The sequence below is a fragment of the Cupressus sempervirens genome, chromosome 1 (assembly GCF_028749045.1).
Source record: "Cupressus sempervirens isolate cs-2001-9-10 chromosome 1, ASM2874904v1, whole genome shotgun sequence".
Taxonomy (NCBI): domain Eukaryota; kingdom Viridiplantae; phylum Streptophyta; class Pinopsida; order Cupressales; family Cupressaceae; genus Cupressus; species Cupressus sempervirens.
In genome coordinates, this window is record NC_143118.1 from 163,484,431 (window position 1) to 163,509,820 (window position 25,390).

The window sequence follows — 25,390 nt, forward strand, 5'->3', positions numbered from 1 at the left end:
AGCTTCTTGTTATGGCTAGTTCTACAAAATAGGGTTCTGACTGTGGATAGATTATTAAGATTTGGTATTATAGGCCCTCATTGGTGTGTTTTATGTAAGCAAAGCGATGAAAATGTAGATCATTTATTCCTCAATAGTCCTTATGTGCTCAACTGCTAGGAATGGTTCAAGGCTCATCTTGGCTAGGTTACCCCTTTGTAGAACTCCGTCAAAGGGCTTCTTGGCTCATGGCCTACGAACTTGATTCGTGGGGTATATAATAAGCTCTAGAATATATGCCCCTCAATTGTGGTTTGGGAATTATGGAAGGAGAGAAATTGCCACATCTTTCAAGAAAAAGCACTGAACATAGAGAGGTTTTTATTAAAATTAGAAGCATCTATAGTGGAAGTGCTAAATGCTCATCTCAAGAAATCATCTAAAGAAGAAGGCTCATTCTCAATGTGGAATGGGCTTATGAAGAAGAATTGGCCCACTATTATCAACCCTCCATTGGTTTACTCTTCTCACAATAAGGAGGCAAGAGCTAATTGCGAGTGCCCCCTGCCCCCGCCCACCACCCCCCCCCCCCCCCCCCTCCCCTCAAGGATGGCATAAGTTGAACTTTGATGGTGCAGCCCAGGGCAATCCAGGTATAGCTGGAATTGGTTGCATAATCAACGATGATCGTGAAAAATGAATAGAAAAGTTAGCTTCGTCGCTGCCTCCTTCTTCTAACAACATAGCTGAATTAGAAGCTCTAGAGAGAGGATTACAACTCTATGATAAACTAGGCTTACCCAAGATCATCGTTGAAGGTGATCCTCAGATTTTCCTTAATACAATTAGAAAGAAAAAGACTCTGAATTGGGTTCTAAATTCAAAGCTTCAAGAAGTCCTCATGCTATTAGACAAATTCGAGGAAATTCATATTACTCACATTTTTAGAGAAGGGAATATGAAAGATGATGGGTTAGCTAACAAGGGTGCGGATGGGGTTTCAATATTAACATATAATTTGTAATATATAAATTAGAACCTCCCCTTCAATACTTAGCCATCCTAGCAGCTGAAGACCTGTTGAGTTTTATTACAATCAGGAATGGTTATAATAAAATAGAATCATAAGGATTTTAATTAATTTGGCACCTCATTTGCATTATCCCTTTACAGTCTTATCTAAATGGATCTGTTTAATCATTTCATAAATTTTTACCTCGGGATTTGTAAAAAACACATCATTAGGAGGCACTTGAAGGATCCCACTATTGGTAATCATATTCAAAACATTCAAGATATCATGCTATTCGAGTACAATGAGGTAAGAGATCCTTATATGTGAGGTTTCATTAAAAGGTGGTATGTGTCAAATCCATCATGATGGAAGTAAATCATCTACTGCATTTACAAAGGATAGAAGATGAGGGCAATAGTTATAGAGACGCAGTTGGATTTAAGTTAGCGAATTTTCTGGTGGAGTCATTTCAACAAAAGCATTTGATATTGCTATCCTTGGGCATGCTAATCTCAGCTTGGATGGAGACAAATATCCATGTTTTTCACTCAACTGAAAACAAGACAATGGCTTTTCTAGGGCAGATCAAACTCGAGAGATGGAATCGTCTTCTATGAGCTACAGATGATATGACACGCTTTGTGGTGATAAGATCCATAGGCAAAGGTGTCTTCGACTATAATGCCACCTAGAGAACCAACATCACCATAATTGGCTCCTTCATAGGGGTAATGATAAGGGAAAAGATTTAGAAAGAAGATATAGTGAGGCTCTATTTTGATCTATTTAACCATGTTTGGAGGAAAGGAATTGAGAAGGTGGTGCGTAGCATTGATGATAAATACAAAATCCCACTACTCGAAAGGTATATGGGATTACTACTGGGTTCTGCAAAGCTAGAGACAGTCCCTCATTGGCAATCCCTCATTATTAGGGAAAGCATGGCCTTCTATAGGGAATGGTCATGGATGGAGGCTAGTGTAAACTTTCTTTTATGATGGAGAAGGATAGTTGTAGAAGGAAATAACAAGTGGGTCACAAACTATCTTAAAATATTCAATGTTTATGTGCAGCTGAGAGTGATCTTTGATGACCTCAGTGATCTAGAATTCGGCATCGTTAACTCGAAAAAAGATGAGTAGAAACAAGGTCTCATTCAAACTACCCCCCTATCTTGTTGTGGATGAATCTAATGACATTCCAAAGGTGATCATGGTTTCATGGAAGAAGCAGGAAAGGAACCGAGTTGAGGAGAACTGAATATTAAATTAGGGTTTAAACTATATTTACCTTAAGAATACGGTATGTAAGCCCTTGGATTTTTGTTTTGAGCCCAAAATTTTGTAATATTAGATAGGGAAAGGAATATAGTATACTAAATCACTTATTCTTACATAGATATATTACAGACAATTCTAGTTGTTGACTGTCTCAACCCGTTATGGGGTTTTTCGCAAGTAGTATCTGATCTATCTATAGAATGCTTAAATGTAATTAAAGGAAGACGAAGATGGTTTTATATAATAATATTATATATGGAATAGTGTGAATTGTCATATGTACAAATGTTGTAGTGGATGGTTTCCTGAAACCACTATACACCTTTTGTTCTTTCAAGCTTCTTTTGGGACCTGTGCCATCAATTTATTGTAGCCTTGAATATATTTAATGTTTGGCCTGATTAAGTAGGAATTATGATTATTCAATGGTAAGTTGCTCTGTAGCTAAAAGGATTTTGCGTTTAGTATGGTAATCGGATACAAATACAAATTTGAATCCATATAGAATTGAATGGGGAAACGTTTGTTTCATATTTTGTATTTTACTTCTGTAATCTAATACCAGGATCAAGATTGTGTTTGGAATTAACATTTTGAAGGTTTTAAGACTTAATAGAATTTTATTAAAATGTTAAATTCTATTGATATGGTGATTTATTTTGGTATGTTTCCTTACAGAGGCAATATTGATATATTCAATTTTCTAATATGTCTTTGGCATATGCATATCTGAAGCTGTCTCAGATCTGGTTATGTTAATTTTATTAGGATATATTTAAAAGTTTGTTTCTATTCCTTCACTCAAGATTCGATTAGCATAAGTATGTTTCATCTCCATGCTTGGTTTGGAATATATTTAGATGCAATAACTCGGATCCCAAAACCAAGACCTATTATAGAATGGGTCTAACCAGCCAGGTAAAGGATTTCAAAGCTTTGGCAGTACTCTATTTTAGAACGCTTAGGGGGAATCCTTTTGAAGCATTCCAAAGATGGGTCTTTATTTGATGCCTTATTTATTTCTTTTCATTTTTAGGTTGGCCCATTTCTGTAGCCTCTAGAGTCATTGCCATGTTTTTTAGGATCCCTGAAAGATTAGTTTTATGTCACTTCTAATTTTTTAGATTATTGTTAATTTGTGTTTCGAGTTGGATTTTGAAATCATTATTATTATCTTTGGATGGATTGGTATTCCCCTGCGGTTACATTATTGGTTGGTATCACTGTAATTTTATTATGGAATGTTGAAGAAAGGAGCTTCTTGGAGGGTTGGCCTGACCAGATCTATCCTATTTCTTTGGTTATATCTTTATCCTTTCCCTCAGTTGGAATATGCACATTCTTATATATGCTCTCGGTTTGAATATACAGAGGAATGGTAATGTTTGAAGGCATCCACCATAGATTTATAGGTGGTATGCAAGTTAAGATGATTTTGAGCTTAAATGATTTGGTGTAGGAGAGTATGGTTTAAGTTTAAATCATCTTTGGGTCAGTTATCAAAATTCTCTAATTATTGATTTTCTAACATAGTATGTGGTCATGCCAGATGTTTTGGTCTTCCTTATGTCATTGATAAGTGTAGTATGGATACAATAGTAATAGTTCTAATATCATTACTTAATTTGGCAACTTTAGGTGACAATTTAAGCATTTTGGTTCCTTTGAGACTTTTCTATTTATGTCAGTTTTCGATCCAATTTTAGCAATTATTTGTTAGGAATGTTTTTAGAGATTTTTATCTATTTGTACTCTAACCTCCTGTGGTGTTTAGCTAGCTGGATAGCTTCTTTTTTTGGTAGATCTATATTGTTATAGGTTGTAGTCAAGTCTGGTACTCTTTTATATAGCAGCATCTCTATGGAGACTAGATGAAATATATTGTCAGAGGTGTACCCTAGCATTGATCACAATGTAATTATTATAAACTAGTAATTAGGTCATTGGGGTATGCCCCTTTTGTGATATGTAATGATATAGGACTTCTATCCTTGATTAGACTGGAGGTTTTCTTCTTTGTTCTTTCCTACTAGTGCCCACTTGAACGAAGAAAGCTTTTGTTACTCTTTGTTATTAATAAAATTTATCATTGCCTTGGCCATTTACCAATCAAAAAAAAAAAAAAAAACATATTCATATTAAAGAGAAGAAAGTTTATTTGTTCATGTGGTGAGTTGTGGGGTCTTACATATAGTTGCTTACAATTCAGAACAATGACAAGGGAGATGTTATAGGTACTTATCTCACTTAAAATTGAATGATTTACATTTATAGACACTAAGGGTTGTACATGTGGTCGAAGATAATTGGGTGGAGGTTGATTTTAGGGAAAGGAGGGCATGGGAATCCAATCTTGTGGGTAGTAAGTCCAATGATAAGCTACTCTATTTGGTTTAGTCCACATACTTGCTTATATAAGCATTTTGCATGTGAGATTCAAGAGGATATTGGATCCTTAGGCCTCTTTGATGTAGGGTCATCTGAAGTTGTATCTTTGTATCCTTAGGACGTTTCAATTTCAATGTGAGGGCTTAATTCAATCTAGTAGGTTAAATATAGTTAATTTTATAGTTAATTATAGTTTGATTAAATATATAACTAATTAAGATGTATTTCATTAAATATTATAGTTAATTAAGACATTAAATATAGTTAATTATACTTAGATTAAATACAGGTAATTATAGTTAATTAAGACAATTTAAGATCAATATAGTTAATTATAATAAATTAAGATCAATAGTCAACATATGTACATATAAAATTGTGAACTTATTGAAAACATGTACATGTCTCCATGAACAAATATACATACATCTATGTTCAAAATAAAAAATACATTTTAATGATCTACATTCTTATATGTATAATTTAGGATCTGGACCCTTAAGACATGTTATTTAATTACATTTAGATTAAGACATTAAGATGAATTTGACATATACATAAACATGAATATTGAAAACATACATACATCTACATTTAACATGAACATATATACATATATCTATGAAATAAAATATGTATATTTTAATCTTCATTCTTATATATAATTTAGGATCTCCCCTTAAGATGTATGTCATTAAATATAGTTAATTACATAGTTTAGATTAAGGCATAAAGATGAGTAACATATACATGAACATGAATAAGGCATTAAGATGAATAACATATACAGAAACATAAATAAAACATATATGTAAACATAAAAGATTAAAATGTATTAAAAAATCAATAACATTACATTAACATTAATAAATTTATATGGATATGGAAAATATTTTTCTAAATTTTGTTTTCTACACTATTGTTTTTTTACTACTTTTAAAATATTTTTCTAATGTTTTGTAATTTTCAAGACTAAATTTTTTCTAATATTTTTTAATGTTTAAATCCTAATTTATTTTCTCATAGTTTTCTAATATTAAATTCTAAACTATTTTTTAAAATATATATTTTCTAATGTTTTCCTAGTATTTAAATGTAATGCTTTTTCTAATTTTTTTCTAATGTCTAAATTTCTTTTCTAATGTTATATTATTATAAAATTTCTAATGTTTTTTTTTTATGTTTTTCTAAACTTTATATTATTATAAATTTTCTAATGTTTTTCTAATATTAAATTTCTAATGTTTTTACTAATGTTTTTCTAAATTTGTTATCTAAAATTTATATTATTATAAATTTTCTAATGTTTTTCTAATGTTTTTTCTAAATTTTTTTCCTATATTTTATATTATTATAAATTTTCTAATGTTTTTTCTAATATATTTCTAAATTTTTTTTCTAAAATTTATATTATTATAAAATTTCTAATGTTTTTCTAATGGATTTTCTATTAAAAAAAATTTAAAATTTTATATTAAATTACATATTTTCTAATGTTTTTCTAATATTTTTTCTAATGTTTTCTAATTTTTTTTTTAATGTGTTTTATAAATTTTTTCTAATTTTTTAAAAAAAAAATTCTAATATTTTTTATATAATATTTTTCTTATGTTTTCTAAATTAATATAATTAAGTTTAACATAAATAAACAATAACAATATTAAATTAACATTAAAATATGCTTTGAAAAGATTAAAAATGTAAAAAAAAATTAAAATATGCTTTTAAAATATTAAAAAATGCTTTAAAAACATTAAAAATGTAAAAAAATTTAAAATAATAATATATAGACATACATGAAGACGAGAATCTCAAAAAAAATGACAAGGCAACACTGACGAATAGCAAACATGCTCCAACCCTTGATTCAATAGTAAACGTCGTAAAAATGAACAAAACAAGTGAAAAAATGGCATTTTAACGCATCGAAAGTCAAATATTATATGTTCATGATGAACATATAAATTATGTATGTTCCCTATGAACACCCATAATTATTTAATAATATGTTCACAGTGAACATACATAATTTATATGTTTGCTTTGAACATATTATGTATGTTTGCACGAACAAATGTTATATGCGATTCCATATTTTGCAATTTTTTTCCCTTTTTTGTTTGTCCCACTAAATTGGAACCCATTATTGTGGGTTCACCTCGCTTTATGAGAGATTGCATTTCATTATGTACATGGGTACCTAACATGGCCTATTAGCGAGGACCCGTTATACATTTCATCCTAGTTTTTGTGAACTTAAGTGCATTTCCCTAAGTTGCACTTAAGGGGGGGTGTTGGTGTAAATAATTATTCACTATTTACACTTCCTTAAGTTTACTTAGGTCAATGCATTATTTTAATATTTATTTATTAGTCACCTAGGAGTATGTGCACTCTTGTGAGTTGTCATGTTGACAACATAAGAGTTCACACCTCATTTATGCACATGGTGTCTACAACATAGGAGTTAGCATATTATTTGAGCACATGGTGTCTACAACATCTCCACATGTGGGACACCTTTTCATTCTTATCCTCTCATTGTTGCACGTACATTCATGCAAAATGGAGGGTGTGTGCTTAGTTTTCAAGCTTATCTCCTAGCACCTTTTAGAAACATTCTAGATGCATCTTAGAGGCCTTTATATATAGGCACTCTTAGTGTATATGTATAGAGCAATGTATTAGGACATGCTTTGATATATTGATCATACTTTTTTGGTCTCCAGTAGTGCTTATGTTCGAGTTCTTTGATCTCGGGTGAATTTTTCCCTAAGGAAAATTCTTACAATAATGCCTTCACATACTAAGGTTACATCTATACAGATAAAGACTCCTATCATAGTCAAGTTCATACAAAGGCAATAATATATAATTAAAGTTTAAATAAAATGATCATATAAGATTCAAATAATTTATATGTGCCACAGCTTGGATAAAATTATCGATTCAAAGAGGAAAATTATTGGGCTCACATATGTGTTTGATTTAGTATAACACGTGTACAAACTAACAACTACTTTATAAACAAAACTATAAAATTACAAAGATTTGTTGAAGTGGCTTCCACTCATAAGTGTCATCTAAAACTATTGAAACATACTCAAGTTGTGGCAAGAGTATTAGAAATAGTTTATAGTGACATGTTTTTATGAGAAATTGTCAAATTAATGATAAGTGTCATGCAGAAGATTATCATCATGAACCTCTATTGCACAAGGATCCTCCTCTTCAAAGGGACAAGTACAATGCAATATTAATGAAAAATATTCCACATAGCCAAGATCAAAGATAAAATCTATATTGGAATTATGCAGAAGATAAAAACTGTGATTTTTGTATCAATGTGGCAATAATATCAGGGAAATATTTTCTTTTCATATCTCAATATTGACATTCAATGATTTGGGGTGACATTTGTGATTCAATCCTTCCTTGACTACATGATAAATTAGTAATGAGATGACTAGAAAATGTATCTCATGGGTACCATGGGCTACAAAAGTTGTATGTAAGAGATGGTGAATTTTAAAGCTCAAAGTATACTCGATTCAAAGATTAAGAACACTAGTGTAGAAATTTGTTTTTCCTAATAAATGAATAAGTGAGAATTTTACATTGTGGGGGGTTGGATAATTACCTTAACCAATGTTCAATTCCCATGGGAGGCATTTTTTTGTAAAGAAACTTCACTAGAAAAATTTCAAGGATGTTTTTGAAGTATTAGATAGTAGCCAAAAGCAAGGGATGACCCTAGAGTACAAATCCATGTTACTCAATACTTGTTGCACTTTCTTTCTTACCAATCCTCCTTGGGTATTATCCATCTACCCTTCTCACACCATAGATGATGTGATCATGTTCTTAAGTGCACAATTAACAACCTATTTTTACCTTTCATGTCCACCTATAGGTAATCTTTAACTTCATGACATGGGGTTGAACTCTTTCACATAGTGGCTCTTTTTCTTCCCCATATGTTTTATCCACATGGAAGTGTTAATTTTTTTAGCACAAGTCTTTTTATCTCTTCATTGGTGTTGGGACATTCTAGTATGTCAATGTCCCACTTAATTAGTGATTTTTCATTATGTTTAACATCCTTTTTTTATTTCTTTAGTCTAAGCCCTCTTCAATCACAAACTTGGTCCAATGTTGTGTGTTCATATTTTCAACCTTGTTTAAATAGCTTAACCTATGAATAATCACAAAATTTTATAGTAGGAACATCTTTGTTTTAGCTAAGAGGATCTCATATGGTATTGTTAATTTGACTTTAAGGTTAGTAGTGATTAGGCTCTTTTGCATTCTTTCTATTTTCTTCCATTTGTGGCTGAATATGTTGCTCCTCTAAACCTCACACTCATAAAGATGAAGGAGTGACCAAAAACCCAAAAAGAATCTTTTTCGGTTTCCAATCCCAAAGATCTTCCTGTCTACCCTGGTTTTGCAGTAAAAAGGAAGACCTATAACCCCCTTGTATTCACTTAGGTCTACAAGTTTCCTATTTGATTTTGTTGTTATCTAGTCTATGTCAAGGTATTTATCTTCTTTCACAATCTCAAGAATATTTCATTCAAAGTGGAAGTCAACTTCTTGTTGTTTCTTTTCCAAAGGGAAGATCATAATTTTAACCTTACCAGTGTTCACCTACATCCCAACTTCTTGACAAAGCCTCTCCAAAGTTATCAAGTGTTCTCTAAGGTCCTTGGCTATTTGTGCAATTAGAATAAGATCATCTACATATAAAATTCTTCCGACTGCTCAACATATAAGCCAAATAGAGTGGGTGTTTTATTTTGGTTCTAGCTCTAACATGCTTATAGAGCCTATCAACAATCACTCTAATCTCATTTGGAACTTTAAGTTCTTCCATTTGTTTCCTCTAGGAATTGTGTCGAAAGCTTTTTTGAAATCAACGAAACAACATAAAGCCTCTTTGCCTTGGATGTTCCAAACTTTCTCAATAAGGTGTCTAAGAGTGATGCAATATTGGTCAATAGTAGAGTATTTTGGTCTAAACCCATCCTACCATTTTTCTTTCTTCTCTTCTTTTTAGCCCAACTACTGATTTGGTTTATCATGCCCCCAAATAATTCACAAAGGAGTTGATTTACCATAATCGTGTGGTAGTTAAAGGGATTATTGAGATCTCTACTCTTGTGGAGAGGTATAACCACACTAGTGGTCCAACTTGTCGGAAAGCCACTTGATTTACTTTGTTGAATATATTTTGACGTGGGAAGTAAAATGTTCTATACACCACTTCAAAATTTCAGCTTAAAGGAATAAAATAATAGTAAAGTTAAAAATGAAAAAAAAAAAAAAAAAACTAATCTATAAATATATAATAATATAAAAAAAAAAAAAATCATAGACAAGTGAAAACGAAATCCTAGAAAACACACCCACATATACATATTAAATAATTAAGAGTTTAGGCAAGAGCCTACAACACAATGATAACTGGTGAGCCTTTCATTAGGAGGTCTTAGGTTTGAATCTAGAAAATTAACAAATAAAAATAATTAATTAAAACAAATAATAATACCTAATGTAAACTTCAATCCATTATAGATCCAAAAAAATTAAGATTTTTATTTTTTATTTTAAACATCTTATTTATTAAATAGATTTATTTAATTTTAAATATTTCTATTAATTGAATGACTCCAAAGCCCAAAAAAAATTAAGATTTTTATTTTTTATTTTTAACATCTTATTTATTAAATACATTTATTTAATTTTAAATATTTCTATTAATTGAACGACTCCATTTAATTTTTGAAAATAGAATCACTCATTTATTACTTCATACAAGATAACAAGATTTTTATATTGACAAAATAAACAGCATTCATCAAAGGCTTTGCCCCTGCCTAGAATTCGGATAATAATAATAATAATAAACTAATAAGATTGATGATGGAGCTACTTACATGTGTCATTGGATTATTGGAAGCTGATTTCAAATCGTTGGATTATTCGAACGCGACCCTAGATCGGTGGCATCTGCCGGAAATTATATTAAATAACAGATTTCTCTTTTATTTTTCTTTGTCTTCTTAATTGGGCCACCACAAATATTTAATTCATTATTTTTCTATTTCAATTGGACGAAATGATGCGCGTTTTGTGTCCGTTATACGCGGCGTAGTCTATAAATATCCGCTTGCCTAGCGAAAACTCTCATTCCATTTCATCGCTCCCTCTAAATTTACTTACAGAGCTCTGTACTCTCAGAAGATTTGGGGTTTTCGGTTCAGAAATGGCAGGAGTAAACATGTTTGCATTCGCTGCAGTATTGGCAATGGCGATGATGATGATGATGAGTGCAATGACAGTGAATGGTGCAGAGGCGCCTGCTCCTTCTCCATCAATGCTTACTGGTGCAGCTAATTCCATGGCCTTGCCTTCCTCTTTACCAGCTGCCTTCTTTACATCTTTCATTCTCCTTTTACTCTTCTTTTTCCGTTGATCTGTTCCGCAGATGAATATGAAGATGATTGATCGCTTCTAACCTTTTACTTTTCTGTGATCTGACTATTTTGATGGCCATTCTAGGCCAGATTTTGAAAGATTTCTTTGTTCTCCCATTCTTCAAATAAAGATATTTTTCCAAGCTCTGCGTTAAGGGTTTGCATATTAATAATATCATCTGTTTTTTGGTAATTATTTGTTTTGCTCTAATGTGATTATCAAGGGCTCTGTTCAATGGGAGGCATCTTAGATCTGCCGTTTAAGATGTTTGGATGCATGCATGCAAAATTTTTACAATATTCTGTTAAATGATTAGCCGTGACATTCAGTGTAATTCCCTGTTACGATGCTGTGATTGTATTAGAGGGCAAATCTGTTTCAAAATACAGGGAATTTTACAGATATTGCTGATGAATACATCGCACATTAAATAATGAAATCTGTGCATAAAATTGGATCCCACGCAACTTAATCAGGCACAGGGGAAATCATTTTTAAAATACAGAGAATTTGAGGCACATTTCTTTTGTTGAATTCTTTGCACATTAAATCTTAATGTTCTCTGCAACTTAAATTGTATCCCATGCAAATCAATCAAGCATTTCTCTGATATTGTTTGTTTAGATATCGGCAAATAACTTTGAACGTGTCCGAAACCTATTTCGGTATATTCTCTTCGGAATGAACAGCATATATATTATAATCAGCCCACAAATATAGCCGCCTATGTTTTAATATATGTAATATTATAATAAATTATAGCATGTGTAATATGTTTGGTCTGTAGTCTAGAGAGTTCTTAGATCTCTATAAATAGAGACATTATGTAAGGCTTTGAGTATCAGATGTTTATCTGATCATGGTGGATCAGTAATGTTGACACTGGATTGCAATTCATCATTTTAAATCTCTTTAAAACATCCTTTATATACTTGGATTGACAAATGAAGATACCTTTGTCACATTGAATAACTTCAATACCTAAGAAATATCTCATCAACCCCAAATCTGTCATTTCAAATTCTTTCATCATTTCTAACTTGAACATGTTTACTGATAGATTTTCAGTGAATATTAAGTCATCAACATACAAGCATACAATCAAAATCTGACCTTCCTTATTAGTCTTAACATATAACGTGGGCTCATTGTTACTTCTATTGAATTGATTACTTATCATGTATGAATCAATCCTCTTATACCAAGCCCTAGGAGCTTGTTTCAAACCATAAAGTGCCTTGTTTAGTTTATATATTTTGTTTTCATGCCCACTAACCTCATAACCAGGTGGTTGTTGAATATATACCTCTTCATCAAGAAAACCATTCAAAAAAGCTGATTTTATATCCATTTGATACACTTTCCAATCATTTTGTGTTGCTATTGCTAAAATAGTTCGAACTGTGTCAAGTCTAGCAACTAGAGCAAATGTTTCATTATAATCAACTCCATATTGTTGTGAAAAACCTTTAGCAACTAGTCTTGCCTTGTGCTTAACAATTTCACCTTTTTCATCAAATTTAGTTTTGTAAACCCATTTGACTCCTATACATTCTTTTCCTTTAGGTAAATCCATTAATTCTCATGTGTTATTTCTTTCAATAGAGTCAATTTCTTCATACCAATTTGAAGGCAAAGAGAAAGACAAATACACAGAAATAACACTGCTTTTATTGCCTTACTGCCTTACACAAATGCATTACATAAGGCCTCTATTTATAGAGGGTATGAGAACTTTCTACACACAACACATTTTACACATTTTACACTATATTAAATATTACATTAAAAACGTGGGTGGCTGGAACGACAGAGTGTCTACTATGTAATTTATTAAGAACGGTGCTAGACGGCAGAGTTGTGGGCTGGACGTCTGCTTCTAATGAAAAAAGTTAATAACTACCGACTACCGCCAACACTCCCCCTTAATTTTTGTCATTAACAAATTTTGCATTAGTAATACCCAATTTCTCTCGCAGATATTCAAAGTTATTCTTTGGTAATGGCTTAGTGAATATATCTGCCAATTGATCTTCAGATTTGCAGAACTCAAGGTAGATTTCTCCATTGTTGACCAATTCTCTAATGAAGTGGTATCTTGTATCAATATGTTTGCTCCTCTTATGAAATACATGATTTTTAGATAATGCTATTGTTGATTTGTTATCACAAAGAATTGGTGTTGGTTCCTCCTGATGATGGTGAAGATCAAACAAAATTCGACGCATCCATACTGCTTGACATGCTGTGGAAGTGGCATGTTGGCGGTAGTCGGTAGTTATTAACTTTTGTCATTAAAAGCAGACGTCTAGCCCACAACTCTGTCGTCCAACACCATCCTTAATAAATTACATAGCAGATACTCTGTCGTTCCAGCCACCCACGTTTTTAATGTAATATTTAATATAGTGTAAAATGTGTAAAATGTGTTGTGTGTAGAAAGTTCTCATACCCTCTATAAATAGAGGCCTTATGTAATGCATTTGTGCAAGGCAGTAAGGCAATAAAATTAGTGTTATTTCTATGTATTTGTCTTTCTCTTTGCCTTCAAATTGGTATCAGAGCATGAAGAGCTGGGCCTAGGAGCAAAAGAATTATGTGTTGATGTGTATAACTGTTGTAGCAGTGAATGAAGCTTCTAATGTTTTCTTGATTGCAGATAATTATCAGCTTCTAAAGTTGGAGACTAGTGGCTGCCAAGATTGAGAGAAGAAAATATCCTAGTTTAATGTTTGAAGAAGGTATGAGCTGATTTCTTGGAGTGAAGTCTAATGTTAAAAAAAAAAATTGTTAAAAGGGGAAAATAAGCATTATAATGTTGTTTGTTTAAGCTATATGTCATTGGCTTAGACTTGTTTGGTGGATTTGCTTTGTAAAGCAAAGTTTAAAATTGTAAGGTGTAGTTGTAACTGTGTATTAATATGGCTTCAGGAAGTAGTATAGCTCAACCACAAATTCTAATATTTTCTGGTAAAAATTATGAATTTTGGGCTATAAAAATGAAGACACTATTTTTTTCTCAAGGCATATGGGATCTTATTGAAAAAGGGTTTTATTGAACCACAAGATGAGTCTACATTAACACAAGATGAAAAGGATAAATTACAAGATACCAGGAAAAAAGATGCTAAAGCATTGTTTCTAATTCAACAATCTTTAGATGAATCAATTTTTCCTAAGGTTTGTGCTGCTAAAAAATCTAAAATTGCATGGGATATTTTAGAAACAGCATATCAAGGGACATCAAAAGTTAAGATTGCTAAATTGCAAACTTTAAGGCGTGATTTTGAAAATTTGTGTACGAAAGATTCAGACTCAGTTGATCAATTTCTAAATCAAGTAATGAATGTGGTTAATCAAATTAGATCATATGGTGATGATTTGACAGATCAAAAATTTGTTGAAAAGATACTTCGTTGTTTGCCTAGAAAATTTGATGCCATTGTTGTTGCCATTGAAGAATCTAAAGATTTGACAATACTATCTATTGATGAATTAATGGGCTCACTTTTATCTCATGAATCAAGAATGAACAGAAATAACAATTCTTCTTTGGAGAATGCATTTAGATCACAGGTATCTTTTGGCAGAGGAAGAGGAAGATCAAACTATAGAGGAAGAGGAAGAGGTAGAAGCATATATGGACATGGAAGTCCAAATCAAGAAGAGAGAACAAATCAATCCATTCAGAGTTCTAATAGAGGACGTGGCAGAAGTTCATTCCAACACCCATCATTAAGGTTTGATAAATCTCGAATTCAGTGTCATTATTGTAAGAGATTTGGTCATATTGCAAGTGAATGTAGAAAGAAACAAGAGGATATTGAAAAGAATGGTGCTAATTACTCAGATGTATCTGATAACAATTCAGGAAGTTTATTTATAACTTGTAATGTTGCTCAAGAAAGCTCTAGTGATATATGGTTCCTAGATAGTGGATGTAGTAACCATATGACTGGAAATAAAGATTTGTTTGCTAGCTTGGATGATTCTATAAAATTTGAAGTAAAGCTAGGAAATGATAGTAAAGTCTCTATAATGGGAAAAGGTGTTATAAATGTCTTGACAAAAAATGGAGGAAAAAGATATATTCCTGATGTGTATTTTGTGCCTGGATTAAAACACAATCTCATGAGTGTTGGTCAACTAGTACAAAAGGGTTACAAAGTTTCTTTTGATAATGATGTTTGCACAATCTTGGATAGAAATCCTAGTGGCAGGTTAATTGCAAGGGTCAACATGACACAAAATCAAATGTTCCCCCTTCAGATTCATTGCATTCAAGGAGAAAAAGAAGTTAGTTTCAAGACAGTATACTCAGATTAGTCGTGGCTATGGCATTTTAGGTATGGTCATCTTCATTTTGATGCTTTAAGCTTATTACAAAAGAAGAATATGGTGAAAGGATTGCCTCAAATATTGAAACCACCAAGTTCATGTGAAACTTGTATTTTGGAAAAACAACATAGAGAAAGCTTCCCAGTAGGAGGTTCATATAGAGCAAGAGCACCATTGGAATTAGTTCACACTGATATATGTGGACCTATGCAAACTCCATCTTTAGGAGGAAGTATATATTTCCTAACATTTATTGATGATTTTAGTAGGAAGATTTGGATATACTTTCTCAAACAAAAAAGTGAAGCTTTTGAAAAGCTCAAGGATTTCAAAAATTTGGTTGAAAAACAAAGTGGTCACTACATCAAGGTATTGCGATCTGATAGAGGTGGTGAATTCAGTTCTAATGATTTTCTAGAATTTTGTAGATTTCATGGAATTAAGAAGCAGTTTACCACAAGGTCCACAACAAAATGGTGTAGCAAAAAGGAAGAATAGAACCATAATGGAAATGGAAAGGAGTATGTTGAAGGCCAAAAATCTACCCAATGAGTTTTGGGCAGAAGCAGTAGCATGTGCTGTATACATTTTGAACAGGAGTCCTACAAAGAGTGTTAAGAACACAATTCCACAAGAAGCATGGAATGGTAAGAAACATACAGTATCCCATTTTAGATTTTTTGGCTGTGTTGCTTATTCATTAGTTCCATCTAAATTGAGAAAGAAATTGGATGATAAAAGTGAAAAATGCATCTTTATTGGCTATAGTGAAGAATCAAAGGCTTATAGATTGTATAATCCTGTTTCAAAGAAACTGATCATTAGCAGGGATGTTAAATTTGAAGAAGAAGATTCATGGCATGAAAATGATAACAAACAAGTCATAAGAGGAGCACCAATATTACAAGGTGATGATGAATTAAAGGAACAAGGGACTCAATCAACACCCAATACTCCACCAAGGAACTTTGTGCAAGGTGCCTCACCTCCAAGTTCAAATGTAAGTGATAAATCTGATTCAACATTCTCTACAACAGGTTATAAAGGTAAGAAGACAAGAAGCTTAAAAGAAATATATGATCAAGAAGAAGAGAATGTAGATATTTACTCAAATTTTGCTTTATTTTCTTGTGATCCATTGTATTTTGATGAAGCAATTAAAGAAGATAAATGGATCAAGGCAATGGATGAAGAAATTGACTCTATTGAAAGAAATAACACATGGGAATTAATGGATTTACCTAAAGGAAAAGAATTTATAGGAGTCAAATGGGTTTACAAAACTAAATTTGATGAAAAAGGTGAAATTGTTAAGCACAAGGCAAGACTAGTTGCTAAAGGTTTTTCACAACAATATGGAGTTGATTATAATGAAACATTTGCTCCAGTTGCTAGACTTGACATAGTTCGAACTACTTTAGCAATAGCAGCACAAAATGATTGGAAAGTGTATCAAATGGATGTAAAATCAGCTTTTTTGAATGGTTTTCTTGATGAAGAGGTATATATTCAACAACCATCTGGTTATGAGGTTAGTGGGCATGAAAACAAAATATATAAACTAAACAAGGCACTTTATGGTTTGAAACAAGCTCCTAGGGCTTGGTATAAGAGGATTGATTCATACATGATAAGTAATCAATTCAATAGAAGTAACAATGAGCCCACGTTATATGTTAAGACTCATAAGGAAGGTCAGATTTTGATTGTATGCTTGTATGTTGATGACTTAATATTAACTGGAAATCTATCAGTAGACATGTTCAAGTTAGAAATGATGAAAGAATTTGAAATGATAGATTTGGGGTTGATGAGATATTTCTTAGGTATTGAAGTTATTCAATGTGACAAAGGTATCTTCATTTGTCAATCCAAGTATATAAAGGATGTTTTAAAGAGATTTAAAATGATGAATTGCAATCTAGTGTCAACTCCAGTTGCAACAGGAACAAAACTTAGCAAGGAAGAAAAGGGCTCAAATGTTGATCCAACTATGTTTAAAAGACTTGTTGGAAGTTTAATGTATATGACAGCTACAAGGCCAGACATCATGTATAGTGTCAGTTTAATATCAAGGTTCATGGAATCACCACAAAATTCTCATTGGCAAGTTGGAAAAAGGATATTGAGATATATTGCAGGAACAATGGGATATGGAATTCTATATTCCAAAGCTAACAATTTTGGTTTGATTGGTTATACTGACAGTGATTTTGCAGGTAGCATTGATGATAGGAAGAGCACTTCTGGATATATCTTTCACCTTGGATCAGGAGCTATATCATGGGCATCAAAGAAGCAACCTATAGTGACAATCTCATCAGCTGAAGCAGAATATGTAGCTGCCACTTCCACAGCATGTCAAGCAGTATGGATGCGTCAAATTTTGTTTGATCTTCACCATCATCAGGAGGAACCAACACCAATTCTTTGTGATAACAAATCAACAATAGCATTATCTAAAAATCATGTATTTCATAAGAGGAGCAAACATATTGATACAAGATACCACTTCATCAGAGAATTGGTCAACAATGGAGAAATCTACCTTGAGTTCTGCAAATCTGAAAATCAATTGGCAGATATATTCACTAAGCCATTACCAAAGAATAACTTTGAATATCTGCGAGAGAAATTGGGTATTACTGATGCAAAATTTGTTAATGACAAAAATTAAGGGGGAGTGTTGGCGGTAGTCGGTAGTTATTAACTTTTGTCATTAAAAGCAAATGTCCAGCCCACAACTCTGTCATCCAGCACCATCCTTAATAAATTACATAGCAGACACTCTGCCGTTCCAGCCACCCACATTTTTAATGTAATATTTAATATAGTGTAAAATGTGCAAAATGTGTTGTGTGTAGAAAGTTCTCATACCCTCTATAAATAGAGGCCTTATGTAATGCATTTGTGCAAGGCAGTAAGGCAATAAAATCAGTGTTATTTCTGTGTATTTGTCTTTCTCTTTGCCTTCAAACAACATATATATTATAATCGCTGCCCGCATCTATTTAAAATGGGTTTTGGTACAATATAAAACAGGTTTATGATCTAATGTAGAAATTTCTTAGAGAGATGTAAATTTAATTGCTGACCTGGTCTATGAAGCTGTTATTTCTTCTTCTTTCTAACAATGAATCTTAATTATTTGATTCGAAATGCTCCATCGAACATATGTACATTTGAACTATTTTTTACAGTGAATCTTATTTGATTCGAAATGCTCTATGAAAAATATATACATTTGAACTAGTTTTTAGAGGAATTTCAAAAATTAAATCTAAATATTCCATGGATCATATTTGACCGCCTACGTCCAACATGCTCCCTTCCTTAGTATACACTAATATAGTGTTCCCTGTATTTTGATTGTATTTTGTAGCTAAACTTCCTAAATAGCAATGAGCACACAGCTATCAAATTTGGGGCTGCGAGAATCACATCGCCATCATTAGCACCACCAGAACATTATTTGGTATATCAGTCATGAAATGAATATTAAAATCATAAAATGGAAAGTTAACAATTAAGGAGGAGTCCACTGGAAAGATGCTTTGTCAAATATTTGGCAGACAGGGAAATCATCATTACAATTGTCAAAGGATCCCAAAGTGTGGTATCATGGCTGTGATTCTATGAACTGGGTTCTTGTCACAACCCATTACATCTTCCTCTGAATAAGTTGGGTAGTTTTATACGACCTAGATTAATGAATCCATTTATTTTGAAAATAATAATAATTAAGTTGATATGCTTCTCTTACGAAGTGAGCACTCCAAAATAAATGCATTTATTACCTACGGTGGAAGAAGTCAACCATCATATTTATGCTGGTAGACTTCTCCTATAGAGTGCATGCTACATTGTATATGTATTAAATGCCTCGGGTAGTGGTTTTGTCTCACGCCCATACCACTATCTCACATCCAAACCATTGGTTTTTCAAAAATTTTAGTCTGCCTACATGGTTTTTATTTGGTCAACACAACAATTGTACAATAACTCTTCCATCCAAGCACAACATTCTAGTGCTACCATTGATAGCAATTTAAAGCTTCAAAGATGAGACAATCTACCATGTGAAATTTGAATTAGACCAGATCCTAGAGAGCATGGATGAATCACAGAGAATCCTTCGAGAACCCCAACCATCCCATGGTCATTGTAGGAATCAAAGGCATCACACTTAAAAAATGATATTTATGTGAATTAACTCAAGAAACATTTTTATGTGAGGATTTATAGTTCAACTGGTGCCCTACAACATATGTTATCAATAGGTTCATTTTTCAACTTATGGATGGAATTCGAGGTGGTACCAGATGCATTCTCTACAGGAATGTACTATATGGAAATGAGCCACAAAAAAGCTCTTTAAACTTCATCAAATGGTTGATTAGCTCATTAATTAAGCATGGAAAAAGAAGCTCCATAAAAGGAATTGCATTAGCCAAAAGGGCTCACCGAATATGGCTACGAGAACATCCAATGGGAAAAAAAAGGAAAATACATGTTAAAAATCTTGAATCTATTTCAATTGTACTTTTGACTTGTACCAAAATGGGAGCTTTTGAATAGGGTATGGACATCATGCATGCAAGATGAAGAAGCATACACAATGCACCTAAATTGGTTGATAAGTTGCACTAGATATATGCAGTCTCACTGAATGCACATATACATCTGATATAAATTATTTAGGAACTTTTGGTCAAATGTAACTTGCTGTTGACCCCAATTTGTTTTAGGATCCTCCCTACCTATCTCCAAATTACAATTTTTGAATGGAGTGTGGACATCCACCAGGGATTTTGGGAGATATTACATATGCAAATGCTCTTGTTTTAATGTTTAAAAATCTCAAATCAAATCCAAAGTTATATGGGTTGAAACATATGTGTGTGTCCTTCACCAATCTCAATTGAGGTGCCTGATTTATATTTGTTAGTTTAAGAATCAAACTTTAGTGTGACACTTGAACTATTGAACATTAAAAAATTCAACTAGACAAAAGATACCCTAGATCTTTAGAAATGGAGGCCTATGCATGCAAAGAAGAACATTGAGGATATCACAATTATTTCAGAATATTTCGGCTCCAGCTCACGACACTCTTCCTTTGGAGTTAATTGAGTGTAAAGTTGTTGTAAGGTGTAGATTTAGTGGAGGTAATTTTCAAACATGAAATAAATTAAGCTTGCAAAGCATTAGTCAATTACTAAATGTTTAAATTAACCAATATTGCATATTAAAAAGGTTGTCATACAACTAGGAAACATGGTGAGAAGGTGAATGGATTGGCCACCCTTAAACATCACACACTAAGGGAAGAATTAAGCTTGGGAAAAAAAAGTCAACTTTGACTATTTAACACTTTTAGTCTAGGAATTAAGCTTAGTGTGTGATGTTTAAACCGTTCCGAATGGATCCTATGCATAAACTTCATAAAGCAGTGAAGTGACGGGAGTATAGAGCATGATAAGGTTATACAAGGCCTCCATGAGTTGTTACAAATACAAAATGATCATGAGTTGTCACAAAAAGAGAAGGTGCAATGAATCCACTGTTTATTTTTGCAGGCAATCTGTGTTATTATATTTTGACATATTTGTAAAACAATGAATGAGATAATAGGATGTCTCCACTATTCATTGGCACTTGATGCTTGAACTTGAATTTTTATATTTCTTTAAGTATTTTCGTCATGAATTTTTGATCGGTAAGAGGTTGAAGCCAAGATTAATTATTATGTGTTATGATTAATTAAGACCTCTTTGATAAGAGACTCACAATTTACCATTGTACTATAGGTTCTTGTCTTACTTTAAATTACTTTTATTTTTCTAAATAAATTTAAAATTATTTTAATCTAAAAAACTAATTTATTTGTGTTTATTATTTGTTTAAATTTTTCTACACTTGATGATAATAGGACTTAATAGTGCATGGATTTAATTATGTGAACTATATTTTAATCACGCCCCACATAGAAACAAGAAAACTAAGAGAAGCTAATAAAAAATTAAGTAAAACAAACTAATAAAAAAGATAAAGGAGAAGAGAGGAGAAAATGGGAGTGGAAAAAATACTTATAACAACCTAAAAATAATGAATAAATAAATTTAGGCACCTTATTAATGTTTACAAGGTCGACTAGTCTATGGGACCACTTTCCTGTTATTTTCTATATCACCCCTCCTATTTGTAGTGCCTGCCCCTAGATCGCATTTCTGTTATCATTGTCAAATTCTTTTAGGTTGATTTTATGCTTTGATTAGCTTTAGAGATACTAGATTTGTAATATTATGATATTATTTCATGACTTTGATTACAAATGTATCAGTTATTGTTGCTTAGTTGATTTCATTCATGTGTCATTAATGATGTCTTAATGATTCCTAATTAGTAAATGTGGTTTCTTTTGTAACAATGTTAACATGATATCTTTAATGATGATTATGTTGTATTGATAGAGATGCATTATTGCATGTGCGCATTTGATATTAGACTTGTGATTTTTACGATACTTACCCCATACTTGCATGTGTATGGTGCGCGTGTTTATTTTATCTTTCTGTCTGAAGTGTTTGATGTGGTTAAGGGAGGGAGTCATAGTCACCTGCTAGTCGGGATCTACACGATGAACCACTCCCCGCCATTTTCTATTTAGTTTAGATATATTATATACATGTACATGCTCGTCTTTTATGCAAGATGCAGGTACCAGGCATCGACTTCCCTGAATTGCCAGGATGAGCGTGACCTATTACAAATACTCAAATGGTGAGAATGGGAAGATAATGATTAGGTCTAGTCCTAGCCATAAGCCTATAATACTTGTCCTGCAAGGAGGACTCGTAACAGACTGTCTACCCTTTTTAAACCCGTGAGTATTTTGTGCGTATGTTGTTTTGTGAGTGTTTGATGTATTTTCTATTAAATTAAGCCTAATTAAAAGATTAAATTAATAACTTAATTTAATGGAAAATAATTATGATATTTTGAATATTTAATTAATTGAGAAATATAAAATATTGAATTGAAGATAAAAGTTTTAAGATTAAATTTAGAACGTGATAATATTTATTAATTTAATAATAATATATTTAGAGTTCATTTTTAAATAAATGCTAAATATTATTGTTATTTAAGTTAATAAATATTTATCAAATTAAAACGTTCAAAAATAAATTAAGAAGTTAAAAGATATTTAATTATCATAAAGATTATAGTTCGCATGAATTATGCATGAGTTGAAAATAAAATTAATTAAAAGATAAATATGTGAACTTAATAAGGATATTTTATTATAGTGCGCATGAGATTATAGTTAATAAATTAATTTAAAGTAAAGTAAAGTGGAAAGTTAAATAAAGTAATTTAACAATTCACTTATAATGCATGAAGGAATAATAAAATAATAATTTTAATTAAAAGGAAAATTAATTGTGCATGAAAGAATTAATTAAATTAAATAATTATAATTTTAGATTGGTGGTGATAGAAACCCTAAAGGATAATTAGATTCTATATTAGGGGTTTTCGAGTCATTATTGCACACACAGGTTTCAGGGAACACACTTTTGGGAGAGGAACAAAGAAATCTTTGGATGTTTTGAAGGGTTTGGATTAGCAAAAGTTTCACCAAATTGTTAGCATCAGATCGAGGTAGGGTTTGAAAGCCCATAAATGTATTTCAAATTGGAAAATATCTGGTTGCTCCGTGTTTGTTTGGATGGTTGAAATTATGTTTGTCGTCTTGATTGTTGTTCAGATCTGATTGATTGAAATTAGTCTCTCATTATTCATATTTACAAAGAAAATCGTAGAGAAAACTAATTTAAGTCACATAGGGTTGGAAAGAATAGAAAATTCTAAATGTGAAATTTGATTGGTTGATAGTAATTTTTCTATCAGATTACATTTACAAATTATATATATATATATATATATATATATATATATATATGAGAATATTTATATTAACTTTGTTTTGGAAGAGAATATTTTTATAAAATTCTAAATATATGTTTGATGGGGTTCATATTGTACGACTGTTATTTAATTTTAATAATAAAAAAATTAAGAAGAGAATTATTTAATAAATTTTATATAAATATAAATTTTATAAACTAAACAAATCATTTTATTAAAAAAATGTTTTACTAAATTATATATATATATATATATATATATATATATATATATATATATATATATATATATATATATATATATAATTAAAATTAAATTGGGGAGAAATTTGTTTCTTAACATATATATTTATAACAACAAAAAAAAAAAAAAAAAAGGAAAAATATATATATATATATATAAAATAACCCACGTACCTGCGATGCCAAATTAATAATCGCAGTGTACCTGTGATATAAAAATAAACCCACGGCTCTTAATAATGGTGGCGGCTTTATAAAAGGAAGAAGCCATACAACGATTTTAAATCGCTTTAAACTTTAATCAAGAAGTCTCTTTTTTTTTATAAAGTATGAAGTTCTTTTTTATAAGAATTTCTTATAACCAATTAAGAATGTTATAGGTTTCATTTTATTAAAGTTTTCTTTATTAATATATAATGTTTAATATTAAATTTTAATTAGTATTTAATAAATCTATTTTATTATTTGTTTATTATATTATATATTATTAATTTTAATAATATATTTAATAGATTATTAATTAGTGTTAATTGTTAGATAATGTTGTTATGATATTTTAATTATAATTAATGAATATTAATTATTAAATGATTATTAAGAATTATAATTACATATAGAATTCATATTATTAATGGAGCTGATTCAAAATTAATGTTATTGTTGAGATTATTATTGTTTTGGTAATATAGTTATTTCTCGTATGATTATTAATTAATTTAATTAAAATTGGTTTAAATTGAATTTAATTAATGATTAATGTTGTTTAAAAAATATAGAGTTACTTCATTATTGTTATCAATGAAGTTGATAACATAGTATTATATCAATGATTATTATTTTAATAATTTAAATAAATGATTATTCCCTGCGTAATTATTTAAATATAGCAATTGGTTAATGGTAAGGATTAATTGCAAAAACTTATCACTTGGAAATGTATATTGAAACGTAAATTGAAACTTTACCTTTAACCCAGTTGTGTATTTTCAAATCAAACTAAACTATGAGTTGGATTGTTTTACTTGTACTTCCTATGCTTTGAGATGTTGGTGTTGATTAGTTGTCGACCAGTCTAGGGAGTACACCAGGGGTTGTGAGATTTATGTTATACCATTTATGTGACTGGATGTCATGATGTGTCTTGTGATTCAGATTGAGATTATACTTATGAGATTTTTTTTGTGGAGCATTTATGAGTACTTGGATTTAGTTTGATCCATCTTATTATCAGGTTGCCTGTTAAGGAACCGAGTTGATCTTTATGAGTATTGTGGTATGGGACAGAACAATGTTTTATGTGCTTAGGAGAGGTTGTCTAGGTACATGACTTTGGGAGTGGCTTGCAGTAGGGGTCTGGGACCCAAAGTGGTCAGTACCAGGGTAACCTAATGCAAGTTATGTAATAAGCGATAATCTAGTAATTAAAACTTTTGGGGGGAAAACACACTAAAAAGATAAGTTAGAGATTTTGATCTACCCATGCCTTGAGTGCTTGTATAGACTAAGGATGGGAATGAGGAGAGTGCCTCGTCTTCTTGAGAGGGCTTTCTAGTTTCCATATGTGTGATGTTGAGGGTCCGGGGTTCAGAGTAACCAGTCCAAGGTAACTCAACGCTTGAGGGTCCAGGGTCTATTAAGAGATCATTTTAGGGTAACTCAAACAGCCATGTGATGACACTCCCTAGTATGTAGCCTAAGTCTCCTCTGTAGATTATGTGTACCTCTGGTGGTGT